Genomic DNA, 27,465 nt, shown 5'->3' with positions numbered 1-27,465 from the left:
CACTCTACCAGCTTCTGGAAAGTGACTTAGCAAGTGGCACAAAGAAAAACTATATCAGGTTGCAAAGCAAAGACAGTAGATAAAGAAGATAGTCAGACACCCTTCATAAGGGATGCCAGCAACAACCTCCTCACCAACCCACAGGACATCAAAAGCAGATGGAAGGAGTACTTCCAGCAGCTTCTAAATGAAGAAAACCCAACGGAGGCTATACTGATACAGACACAGCCTACATTGAGAGGAGAAGAAGAGGATCCTACCCTAGAAGAAGTAAGAACAGCACTAAGGAAAATGAAATCAGGGAAAGCAGCAGGTTCAGATGAGGTCACAACAGATATGATAAAGATGCTGGGTGAGATAGGAGAGAAATGGCTCCTAAGAGTACTCATAGCAATGTGGAGAGAAAGGTGTATCCCAGATGACTGCAGAATAAGCATATTTGTGCCAGTGTACAAGAACAAAGAGGACATCCACAACTGTAGGCAGTACAGAGGTATTAAACTGCTGTTACAATGTATGAAAGTTATGGACAGGGTGATTGATAAAGGGATATGCAGAGTAGCAGAAAGTAAGATGGGAGATGAGCAGTTCCGATTTAGATCAGGATGCAACTCAACTGACTCAATATTTGCAGTGAGACAGATAGCTGAGAAGAATCTAGAGATGAAGAAAGAGTCTAACTGGATGTTTCTAGACTTGTAGAAAGCATATGCCAAGGTCCCAAGAAAGCTGATCTGGGCAGTACTGAGGTGGTTTGAAGTTCCATAAACAGTGATGGACTACATTAGCAAACAGGTTGGAGGAAGCAGATCAACAATGTTGCTGTGTGCAGATGATTTGGCATTACAGGCAGGCTCTGAGCAAGAACTTCAGTGAAAGATGGGGAATGGAATGCAAAACTGAAGGCACATGGGATGAAATTAAGTTGAGATAAGACAGTGGTAATGGCAGCCCATTAGGAAAATCAAAACAAGCTGAGAACTCAGATAGAAGGGAAGACACTGAACAGGTTAACAGCTTTGAGTATCTGGGAGGGGTGATTGAGGAGAAAGGATGTTTGAATGAAGAGGTCAAAACTAGAATCAGAGGGGCTGCAGCCAAGTGGCATAGAGTGTCAAGTGTAGTGCATGACAGAACAATGCCAAAGAAGACAGTTAAAAATGTAGCTATAATTGCTGGGTTTGAGGCATGTCCATGGATAAAAATGACTGACCCTGCTGAGCTGATAAAGTTAAAAAAATCATTAGTCTGTCTTTGCAGGAATAGTGTGCTTTTGTGTAAAATAAATTGGAATGCTTTACTGTGCCCATTTTTATCAAATCAGATGTGCTGTTTACACAGTCAATAAACTAGATATAATCATTCAGTATGGATAAGGGGGTCTATATTACGATGTCAAAGTGCCGTAAAAGCTAATACCAAAAGGCCGACAAGTATTCAGCGAAATCCATTTCCATGATTCCCTGAAAACTAACGCTACAAAACTAATTTTACCAAAACCAAACCCACCCATGTAAGCTAAACCCCCCACACCCCCAGATGTGGGGGGCTGTGCCACCCACATCCCCCTAACTAAATATACCAACTCCAAGATCGCACTACAGTGGTGAAAAGGGCAAAATTGTGTAGTTGGCCAACTACGTCTTTGCCCTGTAAGAATTCAGCGAATCGCGGAAATGGATTTCGCTGACTATGTGTTAGCCTTTTGGTATTCACTGTTACGGAACTTTGATGCCATAATATAGACCCGGATAAGGGTAGATTATAATGAAAGCAGTTTGAGTGGCCTTTTATGGTTGAAATGCTCTGTGATGGGTACTTTGTTATTATTGGTGCTTACATTTTTTTCACTGATTACTGGAAAAATGTTCAAAACTATGAATTTAAAACACTCTAATAAATGTTGCTGTATTAAGCAAGAAATATAATTTAAAACAATCAGGAAGGTGAATCGAAGAAGACATGCATTTATGGATAGTCTTAAAGTTTATAGTCCTATAGTTTACAGAGGGCCCATGGTTTGAAAACAGGCCAGGGCCTAAGAGAAACTTAATCTGACACTGGCCAAATGCATTTTCAATGAATGTGAGTTTCAAGGGAAGATAAGTTTACTGTTGTTCATGCTAAGTCTGTTTTTAAAGTGAGACTGTTTTGTTTAGCAAATGGCCATCAGTATTTGTGCTTTGACTTTTGAAATAAAAGTGTTAAATTAAACCTAAATCTCTATAATCATTGTAAAAGTAAAGAAAATAATATGCACAATAACAGGTTTGAACAGTGTTTATGGTAACTGAGGAGAGAGAGAGACAAGTAATGGGACACTGGAATGGCTGCTGGGGGGGGGCCTTTTGATCATGATTTGACTCTGCATGTATGTTACAATTACATATGGAGTTTCAGGCAAGTTCTTTAGCATACATGTGAAGCGTTGGTTTTGAAGTGAAGAAAAAAATCACATACTGGAGGCGTTGACTTTGGGGCGGTTATGTAAAAAGGCCTGATAGTTAAAGTTGTTTAGTTAAGTAAGTGACTTGCTCTGAGTGAACCAGTAGACAAATATGGAGATAGAAAGAATGAAACCTTGTACACTGCTCATTAAGAGTTTGGAACTTTACTCCTCCACCCAAATTGCCAGACCTCCATTAGCTTCTTCTTTTTTATTTATTTTTTTGGATAAATCCCTGAAGGAATTTCATAATTCTCATTGTTCAAATAATGCACTTCCATGCAATACTTGCTGTTGTTCTCTTAACCCTTTACATGAATTAGAGCCATCTGACACTTAGCTGAGCTGTTAATTGTGTGCTTCCTGGAGTTAGAGGGGCAGGGTTTGAATCTTCCCACCTCCATTTGCCTCTTTCATACAGTACTTCTGGTTTACCCCTGGAAAGGGACACTTTCCAGTGGGGTTACCTGGTTGACAATTACTTTTTGCAGTCTTTGCCCCTCCCCCCATTTTTTTGCCTTTGCCCAGAATTCTTGAGCAAAGAAACTGATAATTATGTTGTTCTGTTCTTTGTAAAATGTATGGTTTTCTGGCAAATTGTTGCAGTCAGTAAATAATGAGTTTCAGATTTTGTATCCTTCATAAAATCTTTGATAATACAAATTATGTTATTCTATGACCTTTCTAAATATATGAGGGGACTATTTAATAGTTGTTTCTGATTTGTTCCTTGATTCTGATTCTTGAGGGGGCAGAGGGTGTTGCAATGTATGGTTCTGACATCAGCAAGCTCAGATAAATTTCTGGGCCATTATTAATGAGTTTATTCATTCACTTGATCTCAAGCAAATATCTGAAGTGTACAGTGACTGTAATATATGTGTGTGCGAATGTGAGTGTGTGTGTGCGTGTGCGTGTGCGTGTGCGTGTGTGTGTGTGTGTGTGTGTGTGTGTGTGTGTGTGTGTGTGTGTGTGTAAAAGAGAGAGAGAGAGAGAGAGAAAGACAGACACACACATAAGCTTGTCTGTGGGTCAAAAATCAAAGTATTAGCAATGTAGTATGTAAAATGAAGAAATAATAACTGACACGTGAAAAGAGTTAAAGCTGTTCGTCACTGAGAATTTTAAGTAGAGATGCTAAAAAAAAATATGAGAATAATTTGCTTATTTCTGTGTGTGGCGAAAGGGTCCTGGACTTTTTCAACTTACACTCAAATCTCTAAGGTTGGAAGAGTGGGGTGTGTGGTAAAAACAATATATTACGACTGATGTATAACTTTTTGTTTTACTAACAATGTGAAAGGAAGCCAAGTTCTGGCAAGCAAAGAGGGACTCAGGGTATTAAAAAACTTTTTTTTTAAGTATAAAGTTCACAGTTTAAAAATAGTGTCAGCTTCCTTCTATTCCTTCGTTGTGCAAAATAGTATAATATTCTACATTTTGGAGATGGATGTTTGACAAAATCTGTAATTTCTTTAATTGTTTTCCTTTTTGACGGTGGTGGTTGTCTTTCGGCTTTTTCCCCGGTAAGTGGTCACCACAGCGGAACTCCGGTCCACTAATGATTGGCAGTAGACTTTTATGAAACACCAAGGTGCCAGCTTGACGCCCAACCTTCAACGAAGGCACGCCCATTTACGCACACATCTTTCGAATGCTACCCAACCGTGGGGAGGACATGCAGACTCCACACAGAAGGCACTCCCAAGCCCAGCCGAGAATCGAACGGGAGAACCTCTTGCTATGAGGTAACAATGCTACCGCCGTACCACCACGGCATATGGTACAGTATTCATGAAGTTGCAAGCATGCTCCTACCTATGTATTGATTGATCCTGACTGAATTTATTTTATTTATTTATTTATTTATTTTTTTGAGGAGGATTGCTTAGTTTGTCCATTTGGGGCTTTGGACTTTTGCAAATTGAATTGTTTTTCCTAAGACTCTCTAATGTTTAAAGAATTGGGTATGTGGTGAAGCAAGTATAAAAGAACATTTTAACCATGTTGTGAGCTCCCTCTATCCCTATTGTTAGTAAATGTTCCACATTTTGCCCATTTGTTCCACCTTATGCAAGGTAATACAGTATTCCATGTTTTGAAGATGGAAAGTCAACTGTGGCTGTAGTTTCTTTACTTATTTTGCTTGCTGGTGCTATGGATTTTATGGTGATGTCAAACCATACTAAGTCTGAAAATGAAGAAGTCTCAGCTTAAACATTTAACAATATGTATTTTTAATTATTTTTGTAATTAAAACTGCAAAGTATTAAACTCTTCTGCTGAAACTTGGTCATAGATAGTTATAATACCATTCAGAAAAGCAGAACGGCATCATTTTAAATCCCTCACATCCAAAAAACTAAATCCTGGAATGGGTTAATGTGACCAGACATTCCCTTTTGAGTGCTACCTATACCTCTCAATCATTCCTATTTTTGCAGAATTTCCCTGATTTTGCTTCAAATGTTCTCCTGTCCTTCATATTTTTGATTTTCTATTAAATCTCTCGTTATTGCATCAGTCATGCCATTTATTAGACTTTTATACATTTTATTTTTCAAAATAATTCATATTGATACAAATCTTCTATTAACTTTTTGAATGAATTAGAGTACTATTTAAAATTGTTCCTAGTTTTACCCCCCCCCCCCCATTATTTTTGGCTTTGCCCAGAATTCTTGGTCAAATACGTTGAGAGGTATGGTGCTACAGCAAAACATGCAGATCTAAATTATTTCTATTGATGTTATTTCAGCAAACCAGAAATAGAGTACTAGGTGGTTCATGTTGTCACATTTGTTTGATATACTTTTTATCTTTCAGTGCTGTTTTCCTTAGGGGGGAAGCTGTTAAACTGACTTGTTTTTGTAGTCTCAGTAGCTGAACAGGTAGCAGATTCTCCTTTGATGCAGAAGATTGTGGGTTCTTTTCACACGCCAGGTACTTGGATTGATTTTGCAATACTAATACTGAAGTACAGCATAAGGAGGGCGCTGCACTCCTGAGTGTTCCAGTCTTTGGCTGAGGTGTTAAACTAAGGACCCATCTGTCTGAGTTGGTAGTAGCTCAGGTGAGTGTAAAAGATCACATGGTACTTATAAAAAAAACTAGTTCCCCTGTGTCCTGGCCAAATTTTCCTTAGTATGAATACCACCTTAGGTCTCCCCCGAAAATAGGCCATTGGCCTGGTGGGATTAACCTGGCCAATAAAAAGTAGGACTGTATAAATAAATACATTTATTATGATTGCCATTATATCTGTTATTTCATTATTATTTTTGTTTTGTTTGTTGTTATATTTTTGACTATTTTAATGCATCAGAATCATTAAGTGGCTATGGATAATACATTTCAATGGACTTGTTACTGTAAAGTGACCTTGGAGATTTTTCCCCAGAATTCATTGAAAGCCACCTTTATACGAGTCTTGCTAAACAATGAAATATTTTTTTTAACTTGCATGTAAAGCCACTTTTATGTGACTCTTGCTAGACATAAAGAAATCTTTTTTTCAACTTTCATGTAAATAGAATGTTAGCAGTGTAAGTCACTGGCATCTTGAAAAGTTTCTGGAATGTATTTTTATTTTCACTTTTTAGACTGAATCATTCTGATTTGTGTTCTCAGAGCAGCTCTTACCTCTTTAACAGTAGGTCTAAATGCTCAGCAAAATACATTAGTTGAACTGCATGTAGGCTTCCAATTTTTAGTCCAAGTGATGACCTCACCTCAGTTCTTCCTGAGAAATTAAAGCTATTGTAATCCAGGAGCTGTTAATTGGCCATTCTTGCTTATAATTCAAAAAACTATTAACAAACATGTAAACTGCTTTTCTATTCTCAGGTGTCTGCAGTGGGGAGATGAGTGTTATCTTGAACACTGGGAAAATGTGCTGCATTTCTTAAATATTTTACTTACAATATAGCACAGGAAAAAAATAAGTCCTACTTTTTGTTCCTAAACTTGGGTTAATGTTATTCTCTTTCTACTAAGGCACAAAATGCCTTTGTGGATGACATTTTCCCCACCCATTTTGTATTGGTAGCTACACCTTTGACTTGTTACAGTGTAGCATACCAACACTCTATGCAAACCACTATCCTTGAGCATTTCAAATTAGTAGTTTTTCAGTGTTGTGAACATTGCCAGAATTGGTATTAATTGTTTTATTGTATAGAAATGGTCTCTCAGTTTTAATAATGGATTATGGGTGAGTTGTTACCATGTATCATGTACTCAATGCCTTATTGGTATGATGTTCCATTTTTTTTCACATGTCCTATGTGCCTCACCAGTTAGCTACTGTGCTCCTTGTGACAAAGGAAGGTGCTGTTAGCACAGCTATCTGGAATTTGTAAATAGTTATATAATTTGTGAATATCAGCATGATTTAAATAAGTAAATACATTTGTGAATATCAGCATGATTCATATAAGTGTGACAAAGGGAGATACTGCCAGCACAGCTATCTGGAATTTTGTAAATAATTATATGTCATTTGTGAATATCAACATGATTCACATAAGATGCTTGTGTTACAACTGTATTAGAACTGTATGTCATATGTATATCAACTTTGTTTGTACAGACATGTGTGTTGAAAAAGGTTTTTGCAAAGTACTTGAAATGTATCTAAAATGTGCCATACTGGAATAGAACAGAAATATACATGCAGTATTGTAACTGTATAAATGTATATATTAACAGTGGAAATTGGAACCCAGGAGGTTAACTTCAGTCCAGCAAGAATTCAGAAATATAGCTGAAATTAAATTACTTTACGGCTACGCAATAAAAGATGATATCTTTCAGTTTCAATGCAGCAAGGAGACACAATGTCTAAAACTAGGGAACTTTCTGTATTGTCTCTAAGGTGAAATGATTACTAGTCTTGAAATGTGAAGGGATATAATTTTTTATGACTTCCAGTATCTGCCAAAGATCTGATGTAAATGTATTTTCACAGTTAGATGCTAAATACTGCTAGCTTTCAGCAGTGGGGGGTTCACCTGGGATAGAGTCAGATGACAAGAAATGATATCATCCTGCACGCTATCCCAGCATTAATATTTGAGATATTAATTTGAGGAGTCTTTTAGAGAGACACAGCATTTTGTATTCTGTTTTGGACCTGACAACTACAAGAACCATTCACCACATCTGCCTTACTCTGATGAAATAAGTTACTAGGGAATAGTATAATTCTCTTAGATATAGTCAGAAATATAGCAAAGCTTAGTTGAGATTTTTTTTTATTTATTTGAGACTGTCCTGCAATGTTGTTTTAAATATTTCCTGTGATTTTGAAATCTGATGTCACTGTGAATATATACAGAATATTTTCTTGTTCTTTGATTATTTATTATTAAATATATTTAAATCTTTCATTGTGGCTGATCTTTGTAACAAATATTTAAGTTCTGAGAGTACTCACATATTTATTTGGTGACACTGTGTAGGCCACTTCTAATAGCCTTGCCCTTGGTCAAACTACTATTTTTTATTAATAGCAACATTACACGGTAAGATTGGACACCCTTTAATAAGGACCTTAAAGTAGTTGATAAGGAGTTGGCTGGTGCCAGTGATAACTACCTTAGTGTCAGGGCAAAAGGGGGACATAGCTAGTAAACCTGTGCCAGCCTTTCCCAGGTGTGTGTGTGTGTGTGTGTGTGTGTGTGTGTGTGTGTGTGTGTGTGTGTGTGTGTGTGTGTGTGTGTGTGTGTGTGTGTGTGTGTGTGTGTGTGTGTGTGTGTGTGTGTGTGTGTGTATGTGTGAGCTACTTGGGCAGGGACACGAAGTACTGGTTGAACAGAGAGTGTGCTGGAGGTCTTGGATTGGCCACTCAGCTGAGATCTCAACTCTATAGCTGTTCATGTGAGAAGTCTTATTGTGGATCTGAGAAAGAGGGAGAAACCAGCCCCAGACTGACTGTGGTCTCTGTGTGCTCTTAAGGGAAACTGCACTTGATGCAGAGAGCTGCATCTGGAAATACGGTGTGCATACCTTAGCATCCTCCCAATGTATGTCCTCCACTGGTGCCAGCGGTGAGGATTGAGGCTCCTTGATTACTGGTCCAGAGATGGGTCATCACTCCCCTATTATGCCCCAGCAAAAAAGGCCACTGTTTAAAGATCACTTACTTTAGTGAGACTAGATTTTTTTACTGTAGGCTGAGTAGGTGTCTGAGGTGGTGGTGCTGTGGTAGCATTGAAGCCTCACAGTAAGACGTTGTCCCGTTCGATTCTCAGCTGGAGCTTCTTCTGTGTGGCGACATGCGTGAATGGGTGTGCCTTCGTTGAAGGTTGTGCATCAGGGCTGGCAACTCAGCGTGTAAAAATCTACTGCCAATCATTAGTGGACCGGAGTTCTGCTGTGGCAACCCCTAACCAGGAAAAGCCGAAAGACACAACAAAAAAGGCTGAGTAGGTGTCCAGTTGCTTCCTTATTCCATGTCATGTGACCTAGCCCTTTACTCATGTAATTGTTAGCATAAACAGTTTAATAGTTTGTAGGGGTATTCTTCCATTCATACATTCATTCATTATTCCATTCCTAGGTACATATCACATATGACAACTGTGATGAAGAGGAAAGTGCTGTCTTCATACACATAGCAAGAGAATATGGACTGGTCCTGTCAGAACAGGAAGGACTGCAGGCACACTGGCAATGCTTGCCATATTATGTGACTCACATTGTCAATGAAATCCGTTCTCCACTCATGGCTCTCGATGGCCTGCCATTGGCAGCATTCCAACATGCGTGATCATGAAAGAAAGAAGTAAAGGAATGTAATTTTACAATGCAAGGTTGGTTGAATGGGCCTAGTGAGCCTGCGCTTTACATAGGGTGAGGAGTTTCCTTCTTCTCTTTGGATAGAGTCCCAGGTGAAGACCACAGTGAAAGAAATTATGGGGTAGGTTTCTCCACAGTACACAAAATAAGGCTACACTAAGTATTGTAGACCGATAAATGGAAGTATCAGCGCCACAGACATGCATCCATAGTTGCTTGAAGAATTGTGTATTCAGTATTGCCAACACATGAAATACAAGTCTACAATGGGCTTGTTCTGTGCATAACAATTGGTATCATTCATGTGCATATGTCATGTCCAAACACACAGCACTGACAGGTAGGAATATGTTACCCAGTGTGTGTTTATCTCCACAGATACCTTTGGATTCCTGTGTTATCATCTGTTTCAGGACCACAGGCTTCTAGAGGCAGGAGGTGAGGATATCACTGCAGGTCTGCAGACCTGGGATATATCTGCATAGGCAAGAATTGCTGGTACAATCTAGCACTTTTACTGTCTGTTGATTAATGGTCTGTATTTGTACATGTGTCTTCTGGTAATCATTTCAGAATAGTCTTGCATGCAGATGGCACATCTCATATGGCTAATATAGTCACAGCCATCCTGGAAGATGCAGAAACACTGGAGGAGAGCACCTTACATTCTAAAGAGACAGAAATGACATTTCCAGGTCTGAAAGAGACATATATTATGCAGGGGGCCAGCATGTAGTACTTCTGTGAATAGCTGACAGCAATGACCATGAAAATGTCTCATATTTCTAGACATGCACACAGTGTCTCATTGGATTACATGCTGTCCCTATTGTCCTGGGACTCCCATATCTGTGAAAGTCCAATATCTCTACCAATACTACAACCAGGGACCTAAATATTCACCAAGAGATAAAATACTGTGTAGGGTCATGTTTATAACCTATTGCCTCTCGAATTTCTGGAATAAATTTCCCCAGCATGTTAAGCAGTGTAACTCATTTGAAAAATAAAGTAGATGACTGAATCAGCATCCACAAACATATTCTGGGATTGCCTGGTATGGATGTTCAGGAGATAGGAGATGTGGCCTGAGGGCAGGGTACTCGCAAGCCATGAATGGTCATAAGACTCAATGGCCTTTTAATATCTATGAATCTATAATTCTATGAGTCAGTAGTTGGCCATTAGACTGTAGATGCCTTGACAGTGTTATGGGGAAGAGAACGACTATGCTGGAATTAGCCACATCATTCACAGTATCTGTCTCAGTGCCAGAGTGCACTACTGCTGGACACAGTGAAGAAATAAGTAGTAACATGCACACAGCATACCACCATAGGCCATGGAAACCACTACTGTATACTTTATTGGTCAAGTGTAAGTTGGGGTGCATTTAGCAGGACATGCCTCAAGTGCCACACTTGTGCTAAACCTAACTGCACTGCAGGCTACTATGCCAGACCATCAAAACTGTTGTTGTGGGCTTAAGTTTGTCTTACTGAAGGTACCAACAAGTTAAATTTTTGATTCTTGCATATGTTGCATGAGTATATACTATAAGAGTAACCTCTTTCAGGGTCCTCCCCTGAAAGAGAACAGAAAATGTTGATTATAATATTATGATTTGTTTGCCCGTCCACAGTTTATATATGACAGGACTGACTCTTCATAGCCATGGTTTCTGCTGAAGGAAATGAGATGATCCACTATAATGTCATGATATTAGTTAGCTTGTTACTATTTTTGTTATCATATATATCAAAATTGCACACACATACACACTCACACACACACACACACATATATATATATGTATATATATATATATATATATATATATATATATATATATATATAAAATGGGATCCATACTCTTTAACTAATGACCGCTTCACCAAAAGTGAAACAGCTGAGCACACTTTCGTGAAAGTGCTTTTCACCAAAAAAGCACTTTCATAAAAGTGTGCTAAAAAAGATAAAAATGTGAGGAAATGGCTGTTGCTAAGATTATAGCACAGTGGGGATAAGGGAATATTCCCTTTTTCCCACTATAGTGCGATCTTGAAGTGAAAATATAAAAGTAGGGTCTAGCCCCCCTGCGTAAACATGAGTGCTGTGTTGTTTTTTTTTTTATTTTGTTGTTTTATAATTTTTTTTGCACACTTTAGTGAAAGTGCTTTTTCGGTGAAAAGCACTTTCGCTAAAGTGTTTTCAGTCGTTTACATTTTGTGAAAACATGATTTTCTGCAATAGTCCTAGATCTATATATATATATATATATATATATATATATATATATATATATATATATATATATATATATATATATGTATGGGTCAGGTTCATTTTGCCGAATGCACATTTCGCCGAAACTTATGTCAGCAAGACCAATTCACTGAAAGCACAAATCGCCGAAAACTCATTTCACCGAATTTCATTTCACCGAAAATAGTAGTGGCAGTGTATATGCCCTTTTCCCCACTGTATTGCAATATTGGAGTTAGAATATATATTGGGGGGGTATTGAGGGCACAGCCCCCCACACTGGGGGGTGTGGGGAGCCTAGCCCCCCACCTAGCTTGAATTACACTATGCAGTTTCTGTTAAGAGGGTAAGAACTTTTTAATCAAACTAGGTGGGGGGGCTATGACCCCCACACCCACCAATTTGGGGGGCTGTGCCCCCCCACACCCCCACAACTATATATTCTAATTCCAGGATCGCACTACAGTGGAGAAAAGGGCATATACACTACCACTACTATTTTCGATTAAATGAAATTCGGCAAAATGAGTTTTTTGTGATATGTGCTTTTAGCGATTTGGTCTTGGTGTAATGAAATTCGGCGAAATGTGCTTTTGACAAAATGTACCAGATCCATATATATATATATATATATATATATATATACACACACACACACACACACACACACATTCTTTCCAGTAGTGCAATATTTACTTCAATTTTTCCCAGAACTCAGCATGTGAATAATTACTATTGAATCAATTGATTATGCAAATAAAGCACAGATAACATTTTCACTAGGGGGGTTATACTCCCCTGTACCCCAATCCTCCATTACCCTCACATCTCTAAAGATACTAACTCTCCGGTCACACAGTTCACACATTAAGGAGTCATTCAGCAATCTCAAACTTTAATGCTTACTGCTATAAATGAAGTAACAACTCAAAAGAATGAAACACCCAATTTGTTGTTTAACATGTCTGACAAATGATACGACATATAAATTAATGTTTGGTTTTCTTACGACTGTGCATACAGAACACACAAATTTTCCCTTAGAACTAGCTGGTTTCTCAGTAGTAGCACTAAAATCTGAATCCCTGTGACTAGCACTCGCTCTAGAACCAGCTGGAAAGCACTAAGACGCCTGAAACTTATACAAGCACTCAACTCTCCTTGTCAATAAGGAGAAATTAATCGTAGGCACTAAACAGCCTATAATTGCAAAGTACCTTACAAAGGTAAGGGAAAACAGCTCTAATACTTTACAAAAAAAGCACCTAAACAAGCATGTCCAAGGGTCAGCTTCTGGTTATTTCTCCTGTCCACCTGGTGAATCTGGGCATACTGGGGCAATGCGGCAACTGCCTCATGTACACAGACAACCCTCTCCTCCTACCACCCAACACAACAACCTGCGAGAGATGCACTTACATAGCCAAACTGGAAGCAAAGCTCTCTCTGGCCAAGATTGTGCTAGACAGTCAAGAGAATTTTAACACCTGCACTACACCCCAAGCAATTCATAGCCCTTCAAAACCCACACCAACACCCACACATAGCAACACTAAAGCCACATATGCGGAGGCCCTTAACATTAACCTGCCCAAGCAACAAGGACCTCCAAAGCTGAAATGCAAACAAACACCAGTCACAACCAAAGTGACACATAGCTCACAACACCAATGTGCCACCCAACAACAGCCCCTAAGGCAAGACAATGTACCCAACACTTTAGTCATAGGTGACTCTATAGTCAGGCACACTGATGTCCCACTCACCATGCTGAACAAGGGAAAAATTACAGTCAGCTACCTGTCGGGTGCCAGGATCCGCCACATAACGCATGCACTCAAGTCACTCCACAACAAGTACAAATGCAACTCTGTCATTGTCCATGCTGGAGTGAATGACTTGAGATGTACCTTCCTGGACTACATGAAAAGAGACATGGAAGAGCTCTCTCATGTGGCCCAGGCAGGTATGACCCTAGCCCTGAGTAGCATCCTACCTTCGCCCAGAATGATACCACAGTATAAGGACAAAATGATTGACTTCAACAATTGGCTAAGCTTCTGGTATCATTCAAAAGGGATCCAGTATCTCTCTGCCTGGGAAGACATGATCAACAAACTATGATGCTTTGCCAGAGATGGTCTGCACCTGTCACCCCTGGGATTCAGGTTACTGGCTAAAGCTCTTGCCATCCCTATAGATCCATTTTTAGGCAAGGTTCAAAGGACAAAACCAACACCATAACAGATACAAGCATGCAAAATCTGAAGGTAATGCTACTCAATGCTAGAAGTCTAAACCTCAAAATGCACTCTCGAGGCACTCCTAAAAATGGAGAACATCGATATCTGTGCAGTAACTATGACCTGGTTCAAGGTTCCAGAGAGCACCCCTGCAATACCAGGCTACAACTCTTACCACACTTTTCGGCCACAAAACCAAGACCAAAACACTAAAAGTGGAGGAGTGTCCATATTCACCAAGGATATTCACACCTCCAGGCTAGTTGCCCAACACAATGCATCTGAAATTCTCCAGGTGCAAATAACACTAGGTAAGACTGCAATCCAAATTGTAGCTTGCTACAGATCCCCCACCATGTCCCAAAATTCTCACTACACCTTTCTAAACATACTGGAAAATATGAAGATACAACCAAACACCCTAATACTGGGTGATTTCAACTACCCTGCCATTAAATGGGAAAACTACTCGGGTACCAACTCCTTTTCCCAATGGTTCTTGGAATTCATAAATTCCAACACCCTGGATCAACTAATCCATTGTCCCACCAGGGACTCCAATATCCTAGACCTGGTCATTACCAACATGGGAGATAAATGCTCCACACCAGTGGTCACCCCCTCATTGGTCAGGTCTGACCATAAGCAAATCACCCTTGACAGCCATATCCCACCCCCACCCCCCAGTAAGGAAATCTCCTTAAAAAACTTATTCAAAGCCAACTTCTTGCTACTGAAGTCAGAAGTGACAAACTTCATGACACCCATGCAAATGGGATCGGGAAGTTCGACTGCAGAATCCTACATTAAGGCACTGTACGAGCACATCCACTCGTGCATGAATCGTGCCATCCCAAATAGAACCAAGATGTTCTCCTCCAAAAAAAGGAAGAGAATCTGGTGGCCCCTGCTATAAACAAACTATACAACAGAAGGAAGAAACTGTTGCAGAAAAGAAGAAAATCCCAGGATTCAAAAAACTCCCTCACCAGCCTCAGTAAGAAGCTGAGATCCCTCATAAAATCCTCAAAAGCTAGTTACAAAAATAAAATTGTCAAAGATTCCAAAGACAACCACAAGGCATTCTATAGTTATGTCAAGAATCTAAATGGCAATGCTCAGATCTGCTCTGAGCTTCAACAGAATGGCATTAAATATACTAATCCCAAGGATATTGCCAGTATGCTGGCAGATCGATTTAGTGCCAACTTCACCCCCCCCTCTCACCCCCTAAAGGGCCCATCTCAATACCAAAAGATTGCCAAATTCCAGTAATCACAGCCACACAGGTAGAAACTGCACTCTCCAAAGCTAAGAATACAGCATCCATGGGGCCAGATGACATCCCAGGCTGTGTACTACATGAACTACAGAATGAACTGGCACCTCACCTAAGTGTCATGTTTAATCATAGCCTCACCTCAGACTTCGTGCCCACTGAGTGGCGCAGAGCTACAGTTATCCCACTCCACAAGGGGGGGATCCACCTTGGATCCCAGGAACTACCATCCCATCAATCTGACGAGCCTGATCTGCAAAGGCATGGAACGCATTACCATGGAACTTATAAACAAAGACATTGGCAACCTTCAAACACTGGACCCCACCCAGTTTGGGTTTGTGAAGGGCCGATCTTGTCTCCTGAACCTGAATGACTTTTTTGAATCAGTCTCCAGAGCTGTGGATGAGGGTAAGGTGGTCCACACAGCCTATCTGGACCTCGCCAAGGCCTCCAACACCATCCCCCACTCTGGAATCATAGATAAACTAACTAAGCTTGGCATAAAACCCTACATCACTCAATGGGTTGCCAACTGGCTTACTGACAAAACCCAGACTGTAAAAGTAGCCGACTCCAAATCCAGCTCCAGACAAGTGCCAAGTGGAGTACCTCAGGGGTCAGTCCTGGGACCACTCTTGTTTGGCATCTACTTCTCTGAAGTACATGCCAGCACTAAGGGACTCTGGTTAACAAAGTTCGCAGATGACTGCAAACTGGGAGCCATTATTGAATCCCCAAATGATGTGGATATTCTACAAAAGGGCCTTACAGAAACAGATGCCTGGTGCCAGAGCCATGGGCTCAAGCTTAATGCCAAGAAATGTATAGTTATCCCCTTTGGAAAAAAACATGTACCCATGAATTACCACATAGGTGACAGTACACTAAACATCAAAAGTGTGATGAGAGACTTAAGGACACAGTTGGACAGTGGTCTCACTTTCAATAACCACATCGCCACAACAGTCAGGAACTCCTTCTATGTGGCACACCTCATCACTAAGGGCTTTTCATCCAGAAAAAAGGAGGTCATTGTCCCACTGTACTCATCCCTCATTAGACTCATTATAGAGTATAATGCCCCGTTTGGTATGTACCTCACAAGACATCTGCAACAGCTGGAAAGGCCACAGAAATACCTCACTAAAAGAATCACAGGCCTAAAGCAGATGCCATATACTGACCATCTAAAAAAACTCCAGCTATACTCTGTGACATATCGTCTACTCAGAGGCAATCTCTGCTTAACATACAAGGCCATGTCAAACCCTGAGCTGTTGGACATGCTCCACTTAAAGAAATCCCAATCCCTTAGAGCCACATGCTCCAGTGATCTAAACCTTGCCATCACAATGAACAAAACATGCTGGAGGGATAGGTTCCTGACCCAGAGACTCCCCATACTCTGGAATAGACTGCCCATACATGTCAAGCAGAGCGCCTCCTTTGCCCTCTTCAAAAGGAACCTTGATGATTGGATGGGAGATAGGAAATTCACCTCGGAGATCATGTCAGTCACCCTGCTAGACAGGGGTCCAGAGAAATAAATATTGTGGGAAGAAATATCCAGGGAACTGTTATGGATAGGCTTGCATAGGCCCTTGGGCTGATAGCCTAGTACCAACCTACGAATCTATGAACCTATGAATACAAAAGTGATCAGAAACCTATCCTTTCTCATAAGTTCAAGATAAATATCCACATGAATCAGTTTGCTGATCAGGTGTCAGAAAGTTGTGATTTGCTTATTTGAAATTTCTTTCATTAATATCTATCAACAAAATATATAAAAATCCAATTAAAGTGGAAAATACAGTTTAAACACAAGCAATATACATCATGATTAATAAAAAAGAAATAAATAAAGTAGGTCACAAAAATCAAGAGAACATAGGATCATAGGAGATTACTAGGCTAATGGCTCTGGGGCCCTTACAAGCCTAGCCAAGAGTTTATCCCCAGTAAAGAAACCACAATGAGCACCTGTTGCCCCTGTCAGTCAGGGACACAGGTGGAATCCCTGGGACAAATTGTGGTTGCCCATCCACTCATCAAGGTTGTGCTTGAAGAGGGTCAGCGACATACTTTGCTTGACGTGTATGGGGAGTCTATTCCAGAGAAAGGGCAGCCTCTGGGAGACAAGCCTGTCTCTCCAGCAAGTTTTGTTAATGTCACATATTAGATTTAAGTCTTTTGATTGGGTACTACGTGAGGAGATAGACTAACGGATATGTTTAATAAAACCATTCCTCTTTTCAGTTGTGAAGCTGATCTTATTTTTTAATATAGCAATGATTCAGTGAAACATGTTAAATCAATTCCACATCATTGTAATATAAAACTTCACTAGTGCAGTGGAAATTTAAATACAAATATAAGACTCAGAGTTAACTATCAAACTGAATCCCTAAGAATTAATTTAATCCAGTCTAAATGGAAGAAAGCATGAGATCACTGATTCATATTTTGGAACTTGAAAAAAAAAACTCCAGAATGAACACATTATTTTATAGTGCCAAAATACGAAGAATGCCACCCTCAAATGAAGGACAACCTTTGCAATATCCACTCACTTTAGGGAATATGTTAAGTTGGCATAATGAGAAATTATAAAAAGCATAACGATTTGGGAAAAGGAAAGGCACTTAGTACTTTTCTGGAAAACATCCCACTTTAACTAGAAATGGTAAGTGAACATTTATCCCAAAAAGATGAATGTAAAAAGATTTCACTAGATATGAGCTGAAATAATATTTGTAAATATTAGACACATTCTGCAGTTTAGCAAAAAGACTCCAAATATTGTTGAAATTTTTAATTTTATTTAAAACATGCAAATAAAAATTTGAAGTTTTTTTATAAATTTGCTTGAATAATAACAATGGTGGCATAGCCTAAAGGCTGGCCAGGGAGTCTATGGGCCTAAATGTCAGAAGAATTAGCCAACATTAAACATCAGAAATGTTGTGAAAATTTAGTAATGAGACTGTTATGCTCTGTAGGGCCAAACTCAAACTTAGAGGTCACTGCCCTCCAGGCTTGAACAATTATATTACTATTAGGTCCTTTCTTAATAACCGAAGATGACATTATAAAGTGTAGTATAGTTATTACACCCAGCAACCTTTTGATATATTTACATTTAATTGTCTGTTTAATGTCTATTCTTTACTTGTATACACAAATATTAATGTGCTCATCTAATTGTTTTTAAGAATTGTATACAATTGTTTTAAAGACACTCTATACTAAGATTTTAAAATATTATTATTTATACAATTTGAAAATTTATAGAACTTTGCTTCTCTCATTTTATCCTATAAATTTATTTCATAAATTTATTTAACCTCCATCTTTTAATTCTAAAAGTTTATATTAGATATTAGCCATCTTGAGTATGTTGTTAGTGGTAGTTTTCTTTGACATAATTTCATTTTAAATCACAAATGTATACACTTTTTAGAAATAGTAATTTATAATTTATATCTCTATTTTTATATGTCTATATTTACATATTTATTTATATATATTTATTTACATTTATTTATATTTACATATTTATACATTTATATATATATTTATTTATTCATTCATATACACATCTACATTTTTAAGTATTTATTATGAATAGAAATGTTTTTGTATACATTGGTACGTAAACCTCCAGACCAGGAACAATGGGAGCAGCTTCACATATTCAGTGAGCTGAGAATGTTGCACATATCTTCAATGATATATGCTAGAATATATTTGAATCAAATATTTGATTAGTAGTTTTGAAACATTGTTTTATAATGTGTTTAGAATAGGCAACATTTGTTCCGAGCAATTCTTGAATTTTTGAATGTTCTTGAGGTGTTATGGTTCAGTTCGTTTTTATTATTTCTTATGTTTGTTTATGTTTGTTTCACATACATTTTTAAATGAGGAGTTTTTAAAAAACAGTATTCCTTTAAATACTTGAATGCTTAAATGTTTTCTTAATTAAATAAGAAGTTAATTGATTAATTTAAGACAATTGTCTATTGGCTGAGCCTCCCTATAAATCCGTAGCTATTTTACACATTAAATTGTCTGATGAAGCGTATGGTAGCATACGCGAAAGCGCTTACCTTTTGTCTGTTTTTATGAATAAAAAGTAAGATTCTATTAACGTGGAGAGTCGGAAGCTTCTTGTTTTATATTTATATTTATATAGCAATGATTCAGTGAAACATGTTAAATCAATTCCACATCATTGTAATATAAAACTTCACTAGTGCAGTGGAAATTTAAATACAAATATAAGACTCAGAGTTAACTATCAAACTGAATCCCTAAGAATTAATTTAATCCAGTCTAAATGGAAGAAAGCATGAGATCACTGATTCATATTTTGGAACTTGAAAAAAAAAACTCCAGAATGAACACATTATTTTATAGTGCCAAAATACGAAGAATGCCACCCTCAAATGAAGGACAACCTTTGCAATATCCACTCACTTTAGGGAATATGTTAAGTTGGCATAATGAGAAATTATAAAAAGCATAACGATTTGGGAAAAGGAAAGGCACTTAGTACTTTTCTGGAAAACATCCCACTTTAACTAGAAATGGTAAGTGAACATTTATCCCAAAAAGATGAATGTAAAAAGATTTCACTAGATATGAGCTGAAATAATATTTGTAAATATTAGACACATTCTGCAGTTTAGCAAAAAGACTCCAAATATTGTTGAAATTTTTAATTTTATTTAAAACATGCAAATAAAAATTTGAAGTTTTTTTATAAATTTGCTTGAATAATAACAATGGTGGCATAGCCTAAAGGCTGGCCAGGGAGTCTATGGGCCTAAATGTCAGAAGAATTAGCCAACATTAAGACATCAGAAATGTTGTGAAAATTTAGTAATGAGACTGTTATGCTCTGTAGGGCCAAACATTAGGGATCTGGAAAGCTGGCTTAACAAACTAGGGTTAAGAATAGTTGAATGACAAAATGTATACACATCATCCAATTTTAATATTGAAAGGCTAAAATAATGCATCTCAAGGCTGGGAGGTTTAAGTATCTGGATAAAAACACAAGAGACAACAGAAGAGTATTATGAGTAGTATACCCATACACATACCCATAACAGAGACCAGAACTTATTAAGATGAGAATATAAAAAATAATTTTATGATCTCTACATATTAAATAATAGGGATACAAATCAGGAATTTTAAGGCCATATTAATTTTAGGAAATATTAATCTATCATATGAAATGTGTGTGGATTTGAAGAACCACACGTGTTTTAGTAACTCAATATGGATAGAAATGAAAAAGGGATTTTAAAATAATATGGAGTAGTGAGTTAATATGAACCCAAATAACATTGTAAGATATTAATTCTGAAGATTTTATCCTTAGAAAATAATCAAAATGTAACTATCTACTAATACAATTGTATTAATTTTTAATGTTTTGTGAAGTTTATTTTATTTATTTATTTAACATTTGTTTACTGGGAAAGTCCAACGTGGAATGAAGCCAATTTTTAGAGGAGGCCTGGGGAGAAATGCTCCAGATGCATGTTTTTGTAACATGGGAGGAAACCAAAGTTCCAGAGAAAACCCATACAAACACAGGGAGAACATGTAGACTCAGCACAAAAGGTATTCCAGCCAAGAATCGAACCAGAGATCCTCTTGCTGTGAGGTGACAAAGCTACCAGTGCACCACTGCTCCATCCAAGAACTGTCCAAATGTCCACCATTTATCTTCATTAAATGCACTCTATATCTGAGAAAAGATTATTCTGTAATATTTTAGATTATAGATAATTTTAAATGGAAAAAGATCTAACATAGCAAGGTAGGAGGAGTTATCACTGAAAGCAAAAAAGCAGAGATTTACTGATGTTATGATGCTTATCTATAAAAGAAATGACAGAAAGAATATTGGTTTTAAGACACAAAGAATATCATACATACACACATACACACATATATATATATATATATATATATATATATATAGGTTTACTATCAAAATTCTGGAAATCTCTTCTTCGAGTAATGACAATCAGAATGAATGAAAATTACACCTGCGTTTTCTCACACCAACAAACGCGATAATGTCAGTAATGTCAATATTACTCAACTTACCTTGACATCCAGAGATGTTCTACACACATTTTGCATCCTGATAATTATATATTTCAACTCCAGGATCACACTACAGTGAGGAAAAGGGGAATTTTCCTATCCTCACTGCATGATCCAACTGTAAACAGTGACTCTCAAAACCATGAATGCAACCTGCATCTCGATCTTCCATTGGCAACATAATTTCAACTAGGGATTTTCAAATTTTGTACTTGTACTCTCGCCCATCTGAACAACTGTACATTTCATAGCAAGCCATATATATATATATATATATATATATGTGTGTGTGTGTGTGTGTGTGTGTGTGTGTGTGTGTATCCCTAAGAATTGCAACAAATACCCATTTGAAATTTGCATTCTAGGACATGTATTTCTTTTGTTAGTTAATATGAGAGATTCCAAACATATACTTTGGTCCTGAGTTTTTCTTCCTTGGGTGAGAGTGTACAGAAAGGAAGAAATGATAGTAGAGTAATCAGATTTAGCCTATTAGCTAAAAATGAGGCAATAGTTTTTATGTCAGAATTGAATAGGAAATAGGCCTACAATTGTCTAATATATTCAGGCAGAAGAACCATTTTGGATTGAATAAGATAAAAAAGATGTAATGCCCATGCTTAAAAACTTTTAAGAAAATCTTTGAAATTCTGAGATAGATAGATTCATAGATACATAGACAGACAGCAGAGAATCCTAATCTTTTCAACTATTGAACATTTACAAGTCTCCTTCTAACATAATCTGCTGATCTGGTGAAATGGATGGAAGTATTAGAAAATTTAGGATACTATATAGTAAATCATTAATTAATATGATACAGGACAGAGAACAAATGTGTAAGACTCTTCGTTACACAGAACACTCCTTCTCCATTGTAGACCCCAAACTGTGAGAATTGCCCCCCCCCATTTCAAAGATAACTCATCTTATCCCACTTTCCTTTCACAGATACAATCTCATTTCAAATCTAAAGTTAAATGCAAATCTTCTCCCTTGGAATGGGTAGTATTCTTTTCTTACTTGACCTTGGAGTGCAATTTTTTATCTTAATTTGTTTGCCATTTTGTGCACCATGTTGCTTCTGTACTTCTAGGCTGGAACTGAAATAGGTCTAGGTGGATCAGTACTCTACCCTGTTTAACAAATTTACATAAACAAGAAAAAACCTTTAAAGACATTTACAATACATTTTGATAGTGTATTAACATCTACATATATATATATATATGTCTGTGTATTGTAGATATATATAGATACACACACACACACACACACACACACACACACACACACACACACACACACACACACACACAGCTTCATAGCTGTATACTAGGCTAATGGCCCTGGAGCCTTAAGAAGCCTAGCCCATAGGATTACCCTGGCATTGTGCCACCCGACCTTAGTTCCCAGTGCCTCTGTCGAGTAAAGCCACTGGAGTGATCCCTGGGGTGAATGTTCTATTTCCCATCCACTCATCAAGATTTCTCTTGGAGGGCCCATGAAGTGCTCTGCTTGACATGTATGGGAAGTCTATTCCAGAGCATGGGCAGTCTCTGGGTTATGAACCTGTCCCTCCAGTATGTTCTGTTAATTGTGGTAATGAGGTTGAGGTCTCCGGAGCATGTGGTGTGGAGGGATTGGGATTTCTTTAGATGTAGCATTTCTAATTTTTTTTAATTTCTCCAAATCTTTTGGGTTTCTAATACCATGACGGGAATGGACCCCATTCCTAACTCAAAGTACAATTAAAGTTAATGAAATTAGTATTGTTTCACTCTGTGATGTCAGACAAAAGTGCTCTTTGCAGCACCCGCAATGTGCCCAGTAATGACTCCTTCTGTAATTCATAGAGTTACATGTATTGGTAGCTTATTTAAATATGATGGTAGACTCTTTTTATAAGACCTGTTGCTCCTACTACAATTGGAACTATCTGGGTATCCTTCCACATTGCTCTCATTTCTGCTTGCAGATCCTGATATTTTATAACCTTGTGTCTCTCTGTACACAGGACACTGTAATCATTGGGTGTGGCGATTTCAATGATCAATGCTGCTCTTGTCTTCTTTTCTTGGACTACTATATTCAGTTTTCTAGCATCTGTCTTTTGAACTGTTAGTAATGGATGATCCCATGCAATGAAGACTTGATCATTTTCTATGATGTTTTGTGGCTCATGTTTCCAGTGCTTCTCAGCCAATTCAAAACCATAATGTTTGCACAATCCCCAGTGCAACAGTCTCGCCACACTATTATGCCTTTCAGTGTACAGACCGCTGGCCATTAGTATGTCACAACCAGCAATGAGGTGTGCGACTGTTTCCAGTTCGGTTTTACAAAACCTACATTTATCTGTCTTTCCCACATGTTCAATGGACTTTGTAAATCAGCATGTATGTAAACCACTGTCTTGGGCTGGCAATATTAACCTTTCATCTCTTGGTTTAAATTCACCTCTCCTTAACCATTCCTGCATTCGTTCCTGATCAACATGAGGTTCTTCCAGAAGTTTTCTATACTTGCCACTATATTTATGATTTTTCCACATTTCTTGCCTTTTCAACTGGTCCTTCACCTTATATTCCTTCTTTTGCTTTTTGGCACATTCAGTTGCTCTCTGATTTTTATCTACTTCTGGTTTGATTTCCTTTCCTGTTTGACAGTGATGTGCTTCTGCTAGAATAAGCATAGAAGTCATCTTAGATTTGTTCTCCTCATGTTTCAAAACTTTCACTACATTTGGGTCTCTTGAAGTCAGCAGATATGTGTGAAGTCTCATGAATGCAGATCTGTACATGTAATCAATTTCAAGGAGGCCCATCCCTTCTTCAGAACGGGGAATAAATAATCTTGGTATACACTAATTTTTATAGATCATCTGGTGAGCATGAAGCATCCTTCTTGTTTTAATATCTAATCTATCCAGCATGTTTTGGGGTCACTCAATCACTCCAAAACTGTAAGTTAGGACAGGCAGAGCAAATTGGTTTATAGCCTGGATTTTTTTCCTGGACATCAATGCTGTTTTCAGGATTAATTTAAGTCTTCTAAAATACTCCTTACTAAGTTTTATATGCATTTGTTCATGTTTTATTGCCGATCCATCATCAGTTCCCAAGTATTTATACACTCCCTCTTGCTCAAGTTCTTTTATATTACATTCTTGTCCCAAACTGATGTTTTCCTGGTGCTGCAGTTTTCCTGCTTTAAAGGTTGCTTTTGCACAGTTATCAAGACCAAATGACATTCTAATATCATCTGTAAAGGTTTTAACAACCTGTAGCTGTGCTTTCAGTTCCTCGTCTGATAAGCTATACAGTTTTAAATCATCGACAAAGAGAAGATGACAAAGTCACCCTGAATATCTCCCTTCTAATTTTTATCCCTGGGATAGTAATTTGTCCTTTATCATGATTTAATTGCAAAGTAGCCTGCCATTGTTTCATGGTCACAGTAACATAGTCTATCAGTGTAGGATGTATCTTATACATTTTTAAGCACTCTTTTATCCACGAATGTGGGATACTATCAAATGCTTTTTTGTAGTCAATCCATGCCATACTTAGATTCTTCCCCTTTTTACAGTTCTCTGCTATGACTTTATTTAACATCAGATGATCCTTTGTTCCATATGACTTTTGCTCTTTTGTTCTACTGCCATAATTGAATTTTCTTCTAGATGACTATAAACTCTATTGGCATCAATTCCCATGTACAGTTTATACGTCGTCAGTAGGCAAGTTACTGGTTTATAATTTTTGGGGTAGCTTGCAGGTTCATCCTTAAGTAGGAACATTGTTTTACCTGTTGTTAGCCAGGTTGGTGTCTGTTCAGGATGCACATATAAATAGATCTTACTCATGGCTAAGTCTTCATGCAAAGATGTTAATACTTTTAATCAAAAGTCAGGTACTGCATCTGGGCCTGGTGTTTTCCATTTAGAGGCTTTTCTTAACTTTATTTCAATCTCTCTGGCTGTTACTTCATCCCATTTCATCTCTTGTACCTTTAAACTTCTTATTCTTTCTTTTACTTCTTTTATCCATTTAGCATCTTTATTGTGTTCCACAGGATCTTCATAGATACTTCGGGTCTATATCACTAGTCGAAATTCTGTAAGTTCGAACACCATATGTTCGAACCTATATGTTCAAACTTACAGAATTTCAAACACGTAAAAAAAAAAAAAAAAAAAAACAACAGAACTGTAGCGCGGTCTTGGAGTTGGTATAGTTAAAGAGCAGGGGATGTGAGGGGCACAGCCCCCCACGTGGGGGGTTGCAGGGTCACTTGCCCCCCTGCTTACAACTGTCAGGAAGTTGTTCCTATTTTTTTTTTTTTGTTTTTTTGTTTTGTATTCGAAGTATGACAACTTCGAACATATGGTCTCGACCATATAACGTTCAAAGTTGTCATACTTCAACTACGTGTTATAGAACCAATATTTCTCCAAAATGTATCTATTTCTTTTTTTGGCGGTCTTTCAATTCCTTTTACCTTGTTTCCCAATTCTCTATAAAACTTTTTTGGGTCATCACTAAAATGCTTATTTTGTACTTTTCCTTTATATTTATCTGTATATCTTCTAAGTTTTTTCCGCCTGTGATGAAATTTTTAGTTTGTCATTTACAACAGTACATGATAGATCCTGGTCTGTTCTAATACTGTGCACTGCTTTTATCACATCTATCTTTCTTAGTATTTTTGTTGATCTGTTCCCTCTTCTATATTCTTCTAACAGTGACACTTCTTGTCTTAATTGCTTTATATTTTTCTCTATTCAATACTTCCATGATGGTGTTCAATTTCTCCCCTTCCTTTGCCTCACTACCCTGTGCTGTTGTGGTAAAACTTTATCAGTTATTAATTTAGCTGCACGTTAACATATCCTGTTTACTTCTGTTATATCGCATGGATCTCTATGGACAGTCCTAATTACTGTGTTCATTTGTTTTATTAGACTTCTGACTTTTGGGATTTTATTGACCTTCTGCAATTTATTTCTTTCATTAATTTTAATATATCTATCTTTGTCCATTAAATCAAGCAACTCTTCTCTTAGTTCATTTTCTTCCAAACTAAGGGCACATCCTTTGTTTTCCACTTCCTGTGGGCATTCTATAGAAAATTCTAAAGCATCTTCCTGTGGCAGCTTATGTTCAATTTCATCCTGTACCATCCTTTGGTTTGTCATATGGGAACTCACTGGCCTATCACTCCTCAATGTTGACTGCATCAGAGTTTTTGCAGTCTCCTGTTCCTTCCCTTGCTGTCCAGTTTTAATTGAGCATTTATACTGGTTTCCTGTGGAAGGCTCCAAAATATCTTGATATGGCACCTGACCAATTACTTCCTTTTCCACTGGTTTCCCCTTAATTTGGATATCCATTACTCTATCCTGTTGTGGTGCTTTCTGCATTAGATTTTCTACACTGAATCCTTCACTTTGCAGGTGTTTCATAACCTCGATTTCTGTTTCTTTAACTTCTACATTACTAATCTCCTTTTCTACTTTTCCTCTGTCTTCTTATTTTTTGTATTGTAAGATTTTCCATTTCTGGATTCTTTTGTCTGTATTTCTCTTCAAATATCTTTGGTGCTGCTCTTTTTGAATCGGTTAGTTTTGCTTTCTCCTTTGCACAACTATTACACCATATTAAATCTCTTTTACTTTATCATGTTTATATTCCTTCTTCAGGTGTCTCCTGATCTTCCTGCTTCTCCTTACTTTGGGGACTCACTCCATCATGCTGTGATGCAGTCTGTGTTAGACTTTCTACATTAAATCCTTCCCTCTGTGGACACTCCATAACTTCAACTTCTATTTCCTTAATTTCTGCTTTACTAATCTTCTTCTCCACATTCCATCTTTGTGCTATTCATTTTCTTATTGTGAAATTTTCCATATCTGGATATCTTTGTCTGTATTTCTCTTTGAATGTCTTTGTGACTGCTTTCTCTATATTAGTTAACTCGGCTTTGTCCTTCGAATAAATATTGCACTGTATAAAATCTCTCTTTCTTTCCCATGTCCATATTTCTCTTTTATACTTTTCAAAAATGTCTAGGTTTTATTGTGTACATTTTTGCACTTCCTCAGATGCCTCTTTTTCCAGACAGATCAAAGTTTCTTGATCTATATACTGTTTTTCAAAAATCTGTTGTATTAATAAACATAAATTTTTATTTGAAGATTCTGACAGTTTTTCTTGTGAAAGTATTTTTCTTTCCTCTAATTTATCTCTTAATCTCTTTGTATATCCTCTGTCTGGTAATTCTGGGCTTTTTGC

This window comes from Protopterus annectens, chromosome 1.part1 (genome assembly GCF_019279795.1).
Source record: "Protopterus annectens isolate FY-2018-M chromosome 1.part1, PAN1.0, whole genome shotgun sequence".
Classification (NCBI taxonomy): Eukaryota; Metazoa; Chordata; order Ceratodontiformes; family Protopteridae; genus Protopterus; species Protopterus annectens.
Note: the sequence above shows the minus strand (reverse complement) of the source record.